We start from the raw sequence: 13,700 nt of genomic DNA on the forward strand, positions 1-13,700 counted from the left end.
TGAAGCATGTGTTTATGACTTATTATTATCTACTTACTAGATGATTAACTGAAGAAATATAAAGAAAGATATGTTAAGGTCCTCCTCACCATTTCAGTGACGTTGGGACATATTCTGTTGGCAGCAGCTGTTTGCATCTTGAGAGCAGAGAAACCACAGCCACAATCCACCCCTGATCTTCCCGTGCCAATCTGTGTAATTTTGCTGGAAAGCCTTGGAGGGAATATATCTGCTCTCAAGCAGAAATCATTTCACTTTTGTTAAACTGAATGAGAGAAACCAAGGACCCTCAAATGGCTTCCACATTCTGTCATTGGCGCACAGGAGGAGACCAGTCCCTGGACCCTAAGTAGAGGACCTGACCTGGCGTGCACCAATGTTCATCTGTTGGAGACTGTCCCTCAAAACCCTGTTGTGAAATAACTCTGTGCACTGGCCCTTAGTAAAAAATCCAGTTTATGAACATGATAAGAGGCATGTGTTAGACCAGATAGAAATATGTGCAAGAAATTCTTACCCTGTGATTTTCCTACAAGCAGGTAAGAAGAGCACACTGTTAGCTGATAGTTTGAGTTACATAAGTATGGTGACTATAACATTTATCAGCCAATCTGGGACACTTTTGAGAGTGAAAGTGGACAGTATTAATAATTATACCAGAGCAGCAAGAGTAAATTGGGACTGTCCTAGGAGACAAAACTGTACACGTGTTCACCCTGGGCATAGATACTTAGAAATATAGTTTTTATTGATTTTTAATGCTTAAGTTTCTTTCAGAGAAGGACAGAACAGTGTCTATAAAAATGTCTCGGGGTAACAATACACTAGTTTTTCTAGTGACAACAACATGCCAAATGTTCAGGATCTTCTTTGCATTATGTGAAAGCACTTGTACTAGGCCTTATAGGGGCCACGAAGTTGCCCAAGACATGATCCCAGGCCTCGGGAAACTTGTAATTTAGCTGAAGAGAGAAGTTGTGTAAGATCAGCCTCGAGGCAGAGTGTGATGATGCTGTGTGGGAGCTGGCAGGTGCTCAGAGCTGGCAGGTGTCACTTATGTGGGAATCCAAGAAGGCTGCATGGAGGAAATGGCACTTGAATTGGCCTTTTCAGTTTGGGTGAATGAAGCTTGTGCAGAAAGCGGTGAGAGATATATTCATGTGGTGGGAGATATGAACAAAGGCTCGTAGACCAAAAGCCATGGTTGAGTTTAGGGAGCGGTGAGCAGCTGTGTGTTGTGGGATGGAAGTGTTTGCGGATGAGAAAGAAGGTGGAAATGTGGGTCAGGGATAGATGGTGGAGGGTTGTGAATGCCACAGCCTGGCATGTGAAGTGTTTGGACTGCTTCCCATTCCATGGATCTCAGAGGAGGGGCGAGGAAAGTCCTGCTACACTGCCCAGGGCAGATCTTATGCCCAAGCAGACTGTGTGGCCAGGTTTTCAGGTTGGCATCCATCTTAGTGGGACTAAGGACTAATTTTTAGTCCAGACATAACATTAAAAACAGGTCATTTTCCTCTAAATGTGCTGGCCTATACACAAGGATGCAAATATGGTGAGTGGAAAATAATACAAGAAAAAAGCCTTTGGATGCTTTGGATCCTCTGAAGATCTGGTGGTGGAAAAAAAGAAGTTCTAACCTAAGAGTGGAGTTAATGACCACAATTTACTATTTCTCACCAATAGCACAGGGATTGGCACCTAATGTTGGCAGAGAAGTAGTATGCTCACAATGTCTCCAGTAGGGTCCCCTGGAAGCTGAGTTGAAAAAATACAAAACTCTCATCAATGGGATTGAAACAGCAACGAATTGATGGTGTCCTGTTGCCTCAGGTCATTGCAGAGTGGTGGACACGGTACCCTCTCTCTTATGGGACTAGCTATATCTGATCCTAGCTCTATAAGAAGGGGCCAGGTGTCTTTGGTTGGTTGTCCTGGAAACAGACTTAGAGATATTGACTTGCATGAAGGAAGTTTATTGGAGTGTGCCATTAGATCATCACCTGCGAAGGAGCAAGAGCAGCAGCATCGGGTAGAGGGAGAAGCTGAATAGCAATGCAGTCACTAAAAGGCCTCAATGGTTCCCACTGAGAGCTCTAGACTGGCATGACCTTTCAAAATTGTCCCAGGTTGATGAAAGGGAGTCAAGCTTTCGATCCACCCCCTCCTTAGCTTCATAGACTAGTCATTCATGCAGGGTGCTCCAGAGAGTGACCTTGGACAAGGTGACTCTCTTTAACTGAGGGCAATGCCAGGAGAATTAAGACTCATTTATGTCTTCATTTATAATATATACAGCACTTAAAAATATTTAAACGCCATCACTTTGAAAGCATTCTATAATTGAAGGTTCTTCCAAGTCACAAAAGCCTTTTCAAGCCTTTGTCAAGGTGCCTCCAATGTCATTTTTCTAATATATTAAAGCCAATTGGATGGTTTTGGAAATAAGTTTTGCGTAAATTAGCTAGAGAAGTGTTTCCTTAACTTGCCTCATTATAAAATTTGCTTCTTAGATTCTGATTCATCAAGTTTTGGTTAGAACCTGGGAAGCTGTATTTTAAATAAGTATCTCAGGGTGTTCTAATATAGGCGGTTCATGGGCTGCACTTCGAGAAACACAGGATTAGATGATATTGAAGTTCTTTCTTTCCTTTCTACATAAGTCTCAATTAGACCCAAAGAATATAGAATGAGTAAAAGTGTATTTATATCAACCCATATGTGCACATATATGTAGTTGACAGGTATTATATACTATGATGAGAGGCTTAGAGGAAAATTCCTTTGTAAAAAAAAAAGTACGATTTCCTTATACAGAAAGGATTTATGGTGATTTTTCTCATTCTTACTCATTTCTTTCAAGGTGAGATTTAATTTTCCATGACAATCACTTCATCAAATGATACACACTCACAAACACATAATTTTCTTTTGAAAAATTCAATAATATTGTTCACCTCCAGGGCCTTTTCTTTTCAGTGGAATGATTTGTATAATTTCACACCTTAGCTGCATTCTTTGAATTCTTATTGATAATCGTGCACGATTTGTTATGAGGACAACACACATCAATAGGAGCATTAAGTACTACAAATTATAAACTTAAACAAAAGAAAACAATTGTCTATCTCTGGTAGCTGATCTGGCAAACAAATTTTATACACTACTTCTTTGGGCTTGAAAATTAAAACAGGTTTTAATCACTTATTCAATCATTTTGAAACAGATTTAAGTATGGCTTTTATTTAATTATTTGATTTTGAAATTATAATATTCTAATTAAATAAAAATATTTTAAAAGACCACTGCATCTTGCTCTCCAATTTTCAAAGTATATAGTTGCTACAGTAGGAGGCTATTAATGACTTTTTGCTAATTCATAGACTCTCTCATCTCCCCTGACAGCCAATAACCTCTTGGTTTGTAACAAAGATTTAATGAACAAATTCAAGAGTACTGTGGTATTTTAAGATGAAAGGTTTAAAAAATACACCACAAGCCATTTACTAGTAGGCAATATATATTATCATGAGTAATTAAAACTACATTACCCTTGTCAAAATAAATGAAAAAGTGAGTCTTATGGTGTAGTACTTGTATTTTATCATGTTTGTTTCTCATCCGCCTATCGGGGTGTATCATGGGGTCTCCCATTGCAGTTTCTGCATAGCCTGGTAGTAATATTAGAGAACAGTATGAAAGAGTATGATAAATTCATCCCTTGTTTATGCACCAGCGATCCACTGTGCAAAATCTTGTAATCTGAAGTGGGTCTCCCCATTGTCATTAGTGAATAAGCAAAGTTCTGTTTTCTTTATCATTTTAGAAAAATGTTCTAATTTCTACTCTTTACTTTCCTCTCTAATTTCCAGTATACATATACTACTATGGTTCATGAAATATTTTCCTGAAATTGATGGTGATGAAATGGAGACAAAGAATATGGTAACCAGTCTTTCCTTTCTATAGTCATTCTGCCTACTTATTTGACAAACAATTATTGAGTACCTACCATGTGCCAAATGCTGGGTAGGCAACAGGGAGAGAAGATCAAAATCAATGATAGTTCCTGCCCTCTAGGAATTCACATTCTATTTGGTGAGACCAATGCATAAACAAACTAATTAAAATAGAAAGTGGCAATGATATTTACACGTATTTCATATACAAGGCACACACATGACACACACTTGACACATGCACATGGCAATGCTAAAGAAGTGCATGGAGCATCTAACTCAGAGGATGTCTGTCCATAAGGCTTTGTGATGTAACAGCCACTGAGTTGGGACTTAAAGCACGAGAAGAGAACAAAGAACAAAGAACATTCCAAGGGGAGAGAACCTAAAAGAAATGGCTTGTGGGTTTGGGGTGAGGTAGGCCCAGTGGCCCAATATAAAGGGAATGGGGAAGAGAGATAGTGTTGAAGAATGAGAAAAGATTCATGTTATGGATTGAATTGTGCTCTCCTCAAATTCATATGTTGAAGCCCCAACTCTCGATGTGACTGTATTTAGAGACAGAGCTTTTATGTAGGTAAATAAAGTTAAATGAGGTCATAAAAATGGAGTTCTTATCCAATAGGGCTGGTGTCCTTATAAGAAGAGGAAGAAATAGCAGAGTTCTCTCTCTCTTCAAGTGCACAAAAAAGAGGTCATATGAACACACAGTGAGATGCTCGCCGCCTACCAACCAAGAGAAGAGGCTTCAGAATTGCCATCATTTTGATCTTGAACTTCCCAACAACCAGAGCTGTAAGAAAATTAATTTCTGTTTTGTCATGCCAGGCTGAGAAGACCAATACACTCCATGAGGCAGGATTAAAAGGGCTTTTGTCTGCAGTGCTAAGGAGTTTAGACTAGAAGTGATAGATGGCTACTCAGCATAGCAGTATCATGACCAGATTTGGGATTTTGAAGACTGCTGTGGGGCAGCAAGGAGGGTGGGTGGGAGGAAAGATAGGCTGAAGCCATAAACATGCAGGTAACAAAAGCAGGAGGACAGATCAAAGAGCTCTGTCCCAGGAACCAGCAAGAGGCCTATATTTTAGTCCAGCTATTTCACTCCCAGCTACTTGGTCTTGGAATGGTCACTTTACCTTTCTGGGTCCCTGTTTTCATTCCTATAAAATGAAGAGAATTGATGAAAGCGTGGTTACTATAATACTATAACTTCCTAGCGGACACCTCTCTTTGAAAGCTCTCTTCTGTTCCCACACCATGTTTTGACCTCACAACCACGCCTCACAGGTTAGAGCTGATTGGATCAAAGTGGTCCCCTGGCTCAGACTGTATCATTCTGGCTCTTTTGTTTTCAAAACTTGGGGCTCAGAGTCAGTCTAGGTATTGGTAACCAAGTCACATTAATAGCAAGAGAAAGTTTTAAAAATTCCTATGCCTGCATCCCCAGAGCAGCCCGTGTTCTGTCTCTTTCTGACACATGATTATTCAGCTTTTCCTTGATTATCTTTGAGTTCTCACTTTCATATACGTAAAATAAATTTTTTTCCCTTAGGTTCGTTTAAGTCAGTTTCCACTGTTTATAACCGAAATGTATCCTCCAAACTACTTTGTAATATAACGTTCGATGAGTCTGAGACAAGAACATAATACCCATTTGTGGTATAGGGCCAGCCATATCCAACCTAGGATAGCAGGGAGTTTGTTAGGATACTGTAAGATCCTCATTCCTCCTATAAGAACTCATCATTAATCTGATGTATCTGAATTTTCCCCTATAATAGTCATGCCTATAGATAAGGATTTTTCCACGAGGTCACAGTCAAAAAAGGTCTTGGATTATCAGATATACTACTAATTCACCTATTGGTAGCTATAGATATTTTTGAAGGGGGAAAATTTTGAGGATCTAGATCAAAAAAGCCAACAGGACAGAAATGAGATTCAGGGCTGCTGGTGATAATGATGGAGTCCAAATGATGCTGGAGGTGGGAAGGCCGCACCATCAGTGGAACCACCCACTGCATACTCCGCGATTTTATTATGGGTCAACTTTGGGCTTGTAAGTCTGCAAGAGTCTGGATTGAATCTTATTCCTGATCTCCACGTCCTTTCTAAGCTGTATGAGTAGGGGACCCTCTGGAAAGCCTAACTGAATAGGTTCTGGGTAGGGTCTTGGGAGGAGCATGAGCTTTAGGTCAGAGACCCGAGTCCCAGTGCTGGCTCTATCACTTGCTGACCCCCAAACTATTTACCTTCTTGAACTTCACTTCCATTTCTTATAGGATGGCTATGAGCAGAAATTAAGTAAAATGCCACAAAGAAAAATGTTTAGTAAATGTCGACATTGATAGAAAGGAAAAATATCTATAGGTACCAAAATGAAATATTATTTCCACAGGTAGAAAACCTTTATCAAGATGCTGTTAAATGAGAACAAATTAAGAAGTTTGTATAACACAGAGCTGTTAGATTTGTGTTTTGCTCCAAACTGTAATTTCAAGAATTCATCTAATAATAGGCATGATTACTCAGAAAACCTTTCAAACTGCTACATTATTATTTTTGTGTCTCTGCCTATAAGCACCATACTGGTCATTTTAGCAAGGTAGCTCTGGTTGGAAATCCAGAGTGTATGTTAGAATTCATCACCTGCTGTGTACTCTGGAGCAGATGGTTGACCTCTCTGTGCTGTAGCTTCTTCATCATGTCAGAAGACAAACTCAAGCTTGCTTATGTTTTCTTCCTGGGAAATAATTAATAAAAGAATTAATAAAAATGATAATTAAGCACTTTTCTGCCAATCAGATGCTAAGTAATTCAGTTACATATACATATTAACTGTGTAGTATTTTTAATCACTCTGAGAAATAGACACCTCCTCATCTGAGCTGATTAAAATGTATGCCAACAGAAAAGAAAAACATGATTATGTTCATTTCACCCTTAACTTGGTTCCACAAGCAAGAGAGTGGACTGTTTACAAACATGTGTGAGTTCATTGGTGTAGACACTTATCTTCATTTAAAGATAGTACTGTGTGCAGTGGATAACCTTAAAATCATGGTCAGCCTCGTGCTTTGGAATTAAAATTTTGTATAGTCTATGGCTATGCTACCCGATCAAGCCCGATCAAGCTATGCTACCTGAACAAGCCCGATTCCATCTGATCTTGGAAGCTAAGCAGGGTTGGGCCTGGTTAGTACTTGGATGGGAGACCACCTATGAAGACCAGGTGCTATAGGCATAAAAAATAAATAAAAAAATAAAAAGTTGTAAACTGACAAGTTCCTTGCAATCTATGAGGTCAACCAAGGGTTGCCTCGTCTAAAAAAAAAAAAAATTGTATAACTTTTCAGTGTTTAAGGAAGAATTTACTGGCAAAAATGGGAGTTACTCATTTGTGAAACGTGATTGCATACCAGTGCTGCTGCTGCAAAATGCTCATCCGCCCCCAGTTTCTCTCAGTCTGATTGACAAAGTCAAGTTTATCTTGAGCCTCAAAGTCTTTGCTGACATTGTGTTGGATGGAAGCACTAGTGACAACAACCATCCAGGCTCTTCAGCGTTGCTGAGTTGGCCCATGGTGCCCACCTCAGTCCTTGTCAAATAGTCCTGCACACCCAGCAGCCATCACAGAAGTGGGTATCAAACCTACACAGCACTTCATGTGTCCTTAGAAGAGAGAGACAGCCCTGAGTAACCCATACCACATCAGGATACAGAGGCAGTTAGGGTTCAGTACTTCTGTGTCTCTGTTGATCTAATAATGATCTTAGAGTCTAGTAGGAAAAGCTGGGCTCACTTCTTAAATGGACTTGAGTGCAAATCCTAACTCAAGTCACTAATTCCACTAATGCATTACATGATCATGAGCAAATTGCTCCATCTTTCTGAGCCTCAGTTTCCTCACCAGTAAGATAGATAGTTGAAAACAGAGTTGTATTAGATAAAATGCCTGGCCCAAATTAAGGAACTTAATAAGTGCCTTCTCATTAATTATAAAACCATTAGATGTATTCATAGTTACGTACAGTTGCTAAGTGGGTTTTTTCCATGAAGCAAGTGACATTAACCATAATAAAAAATTCTCCTTTATTGACGAACAGAGATTCACTAACATAGACAATGAGAGCATATTTGGGGAATGATCCTTGCTAAGCCTACTTTGATGTTTTTGTTATAAAAGAGCAAAGCCAGATGGAAGTGATGAAATGGCTAAGCTGGGTGAGACAGAGGTATGTTTTCCAATAGATTTTACTCACAGAAATATTCTTCACCTTTCCTGAGTTACAGAAGAGTGCTTTTACTCAAAGTCTCAGATCACAGAGCCCCTATCCAGACCCTAAAAGTCCTTTAGCGAAATCTGACTTTGAGTTAAAAGGAAAAATGGCTTCTGAGCATCTGCTTTGGAGGCCTCAGATAACACTTCTGCTTATCAAGCCTTGATCAGAGAGGATGCCAGAAACACATGGAAAGGTCTCACTCCCCTGACCTTCTCCCCATAATATTTGGAAACGAGAGGACTCAGGGCACTTTAGGAAGGGCCTGGAAAAGAGTTAGTGTGCCTAAGTTCAGTTCCACACACATTTATCAAACCTTTCCCTAATGCCAGACATGCCGGGAGCTGGGGTGGAATTAGGAACATCACAGAGACCAGAAGGCACTTAGCCTCTTGAGCCAGAATTGCTTCAGAGTACCAGCATCTTGATAATCACATTCACTCATTTGATTTGCACATTATGGTCTCTTTATATGTTGCACAGCTGGTCCAACGACAATATAGGCATTATTATTATTTGTTGTTTTACGTGCAAGAGCTCACGGTGTTCTAAGACTATATAGAATATAATCACGGTAGTTTTAAATTCAATATTGCCTCAGATCTGAGACCTCAGTTGCCCACTTTAAAAACGGTCTAAGGTATGCAATAAATCATGCTGGGAGGATGATACATAGCAGAAATTCATAATATCTGAATCCAAGGACTGATCGGAAGAATAAATGAAATGATTCATGAAAAACACCTAATTCAGAGCCTGGCCTATTTTGGGTCCCTCGATTCATATTGGGCATCATTAAGATTTGAATCATAGCAAATTGTTGCTCCAAACAGGCCAGTGGCATCATGAATATGTTTAGGAAATAACCAGTAATATTATAGAATCCCTGAGTTGGAAAGGATTTTGAAAGTTCATCCAGTCTCTCCTTATAGCTAATCTAAATCTCTCAGCCTTACTTGTAAGCCCAGTTTTCTTGCTCTATCTAAGCATGTTCAATATGAATAAATTTTTGATTTTACTCTTCATGAGTGCCTAAAATCAGAATTATACCTAATATTATTTATTTATTTTTAAAAATAAGCTGCATGTGCTAGCCAGGGAGAGATGTTTTTCCTCTAACTTTACAGTCAAACTTCAAACAGAAAGTGTCCTTATTGAAAGACTGGCCAGATGCAGGTATATATCTCTGGGAGTTGTCCTGGTTTCTTTTTAAATTAGGCAGTGAAAATACTTCTTGACACACACACATAAGATTTGTGGCAAAAACACCTTTCTTTCATGTAACTGATTTTCCTTTAATCCCAACCTTAATGTATATCATTCTTGATGCATAATCTCAAATGGGCTTTGAACTAGCAAACACTAACTTTGAATAATGAAGAAATAAATGACAGTTTACTTTATAGCTGGGTTCAGGATACGTGGGTTTGAGGGGCAATGGCGGTATAACTATTCACCTTTCACCTTGGCACAAGCAGGTAAAGTACTAAAAGGAAGTGATTAGAAAGAGGTGGCAATAAGTTAAAACCCAGAAGCCGAGTGTTCTCCATGCATTTGCATTCCTTGGCTTTTAAGACAGTGTTTAAAATAAAAAATCATCACCAAGACAGAAAAACTGCTATAGTTACATCACGGCACACTGAGTTGCAAACCTTTTAATGAAAGACATAATTCTTGCATGTCTACATCATACTGTATTCTCATGCAAAACACTTTAATGCCTGGTGTAAATTACTTTAGACTTTCTTAGTATGTATTGCATTTTTTAATCGTGGATGTTCAGTTCTATTTCCCATTTGGAGTCCAGGAGAGCAGTATTCAGATAAAGTCAGGTGAGTTCCACACTTGCAGCCTCCCCTTTTCTGGTCCTGCTCTCCCCACTGGCCCCTTCCGTTTCTCCTCACCCATTTACTACCTACATACCCCCTCCCATCTCTAGGATAACTGCAGTTCCAGGTACATCCTCAGTGGGAGGGAATACTCTGGTGCAGGGTTAGAAAAGTCAACAAACACAGCTTTTCCATGGACCAGAGGTTAGGCCAGGGATCCCCAGAAATCCTCCCTCCCACCCTGCACCAGGTCCATCTGCCGAAAGTGAAGCTTGCCTGACAGAATGTGTTGGAATGGTTGCAAAGAACTTCTTCATACCCATCTATATTCTGAGAAAGACACTGAAGAAATTTTTAATATTCATGTGAAATGACTGGGCCAGGGTAGGTACACAGAATGTATGTGCTGCTTGCCCAACTCTGCACTGTTGCAGTGGTCATCTCTCTAAACCAGTGAGTCCCAACCTTTTTGGCACCAGGGACCAGTGCTCCTACGAGAATCTAATGCCTGATGATCTGAGATGGAGCTGAGGCAGTGATGCTAGCGCTGGGGAACGGCTGCAAATACAGACGAACCTTCGCTAGTCACCCGCTGCTCACCTCCTGCTGTGCGGCCCAGTTCCTAACAGGCCACGGACCTGTACCAGTCCACTGCCCGGGGGTTGGGGACCCTTGCTCTAAAGCACCAAGTAGACCAAACCTTTCCTGGCACATGTCTCTCAACTCACACTTCTCCCTCTAAGGCAGAATTATTCATATATATCCCTATAACACTGCCCATATGCCTTTATTGTATGGTCTCAGTGTTGTATTATATTATATTGGCTTTATTTGGCTAACGACCTCTTCCTTGACAATCTGTAAGCAAGTGTGGAGTCCACATTCATTCATCTAAGAACTGCAGGGCATAGCACAACGCTGGTATGTAATATAGTAGGTGATCGGTCAAAGTTTTCTGAATAAATAAATAATATGTCTTAAGGAGAAAGATGTCATATTTATACACTGCCATTTAAATCATGTATATTTTCGTTTCACAGTCTCCAAATTGTGTAATGAAAGTAGGAAAGACTGTGATGGTGACAGAATTCTGTATTCTGTAGTCTGGAAAATGTGAAACGATGGTAAAACATTGACTATGTTTACCCATTATTAATTCAGGAGACTGGCAACATGGCTGTATTTGAGGGGTTTTGTTTTTGTTTTTGTTTTTCAGCAGTGGGGAGTAAAAACGTAATATATCCTCTGCAGGATTCCCCCTTTTTTTCCTGATGGAAAAAAATGCAGCTTTTACTTATTTATCTATAACCTTTGCAGGGCTCTATTTTTTCAGCTGGCTTTTCCTATCCAGGTTCAGGGCCTAAGCAGGGGATTGGTCCAAGGTTAGCTAGAGTGCTGGATGAGATGAGTGTTGGCATCTGTCCCTGTGACTATTGATTCTGGGGCTATGCCAGGTCCCTGGGGATTGGAAAGATTCCCTATCTGAGGCTACTTGGCTCCAAAAACCCTTCCTCCAGCCCCTGCCAACTAAAACACAGTAGGAGCAAATGTTGTGTGGCAACTGGGTATAAACACAACAGTTGGAATGCTTCAGAAAGAAGTTTGGATTTCCTGGTTAAGTGTATTCAATGTTAAAACAACAATAACAGTGTTAAAAACACATTTGGGGATTGTTAGAACGTCTTACCCACTGATTCTCATTATTACTCTTAGGGACTCATTGGATACACTGGTATCTCTAAGAAGTATTTCTTTAAGGATTATCTTGCAGATAAAGATGAGGTAAAGTGAAGGAATGGATTAAAACAGACCCCCCGCCCCCGCCCCACCCAAATAAGGCAAGTGCAATGTTTATTCAACCAATGTCTTTCCTGTGAGTGGAATAGTGAAAGGGGAATAAAGAGACATGGGTTCTGCTTTTGGCTGTGACTCCTACAGGCACTGAGATGTTAGGTAAATCTTGTCTCTGGCCCTTAGTTTCTTCATCTCTAAAGTGGGCAGGTTACATATAGGAATCTCTGAAGTGCCTTCTAGCACTGAAGCTTGGTGAGCATTGGGACCCTCTGAAATTGAGCAAATATCCTCAGCCCAGCATGCTTTGTGCTTGAGTAGAGAGCAAAGGCTCTTTTAATTTATTTATTTTTATTTATTTTTACTTTTTTTTAGGCGAGGCAATCCTTGGTTGACCTCACAGATTGCAAGGACCTTGTCAGCTTACGATCCCTTATTTTTTTATGCCTACAGACCTGGTCTTCCTAGGTGGTTTCCCATCCAAGTACTAACCAGGCCCGACCCTACTTAGCTTCCGAGATCAGATGGGATCGGGCTTGTTCAGGGTAGCATGGCCATAGACGCAAAGGCTCTTAGTTTTTAAATTACAGCTTTGGTGTTGGCATGAGGACAGAGAACCCCATGAATTTTTCACCCAGGGACTGCCTAGTAGGGAAGGATTCTTGTTATACGCTGAATTGTGTCCCCCCCACACACAAAAAGATATGTTGAAGTTCTCACTCCCGTTCTGAGGAATGTCACCTTATTTGGAAATCAGGTCTCTGCAGATTTAAGCAAGTTAAGATGAGGTCATGAAGATGTGCCCTAACCCAATATTCCTGGTGTCCTTATACAACGGGCAAATTTGGACAGGGACAGATATGTACAGAAGATATGTGAAGAGACAAAGGGAGAATACTAAATGAAGATGGAAGCAGAGATTATGCTTCTACAAGACAAAGAACATCTGGGGCTACCAGAAGCTGGAAGAGACAGGCGAAAATCCTTCTCTTACAGGCTTCAGAGGGCACATGGTCCTGCCAACACTTTGATCTCAGACTTCCAGCTTCCAGAACTATGAGACAACAAATTTGTGTTGTGCTAAGCCACCCAGTTGTGGTACTTTGTTATGGCAAACTAATACAGACTCACCTCAGATATCCTGGGCTCAGGCTCCACTGACTTCTCTGCAAGAAGGAATAGATATTTTGCCCACTGTGTGTGTTATTTGATATTTGCCGGATAAAAGAGTAGACAAGAGACAAGAAGAGAAGGAACAAAAAGGGAAGAAGAAAAATTAAAGGGTATCTGTAATAGTATATTGTATATTTGCAAGTTGCTAAGAAAGTAGATCTTAAAAGTTCTTGTCACAAGAAAAATAAATATTGTAACTATGTGTGGTGACAGATATTAAATAGACTTATTGTGGTGATCATTCTGCAATATATACAAATGTTGAATCATTATGTTGTACACCTGAAGCTAATATGATGTTATATGTCAATTGTACCTTAATAAAAATGGTTTTTTAATTTAAAATATTTTTAAATGGTAACTTGTGATGAAAATGGAGAGGCCTGGGACCAGGGCTGCTATTTAACTGGTATGCACAAATACAACCTAATCGCTAAAGTATTTACATGCCAATAGCCATTGCCCTTAGACCCCTTGTGAGACATTGCCAGGCTGGCTGCCTCTGCCATCTGGCTGCTCAGTCCCTTCCCAAGGGGCCCCTCCAAGATTTCTCCCCAGAGCCCAGCAAATGAAGGGTTGACTCTTGATACTTCAGGAGGTCTCTGGATTCTGCCCCAGGGCTACCTCTGCTATAGTCCTTTATCATTGGCCAGAACCAGTTGATA

At 40.2% G+C, this 13,700-nt stretch overlaps 1 pseudogene; it reads right to left on the bottom strand.

Moving 5' to 3' along the window:
• Positions 1 to 12,306: 12,306 nt before the first annotated feature.
• LOC120597252 (uncharacterized) lies at positions 12,307 to 12,424 on the bottom strand (annotated as a pseudogene).
• Between the last annotated feature and the right edge of the window lie 1,276 nt (positions 12,425 to 13,700).

The sequence above is a fragment of the Pteropus medius genome, unplaced genomic scaffold, assembly GCF_902729225.1.
Source record: "Pteropus medius unplaced genomic scaffold, Ma_sr-lr_union100, whole genome shotgun sequence".
NCBI classification, from domain to species: domain Eukaryota; kingdom Metazoa; phylum Chordata; class Mammalia; order Chiroptera; family Pteropodidae; genus Pteropus; species Pteropus medius.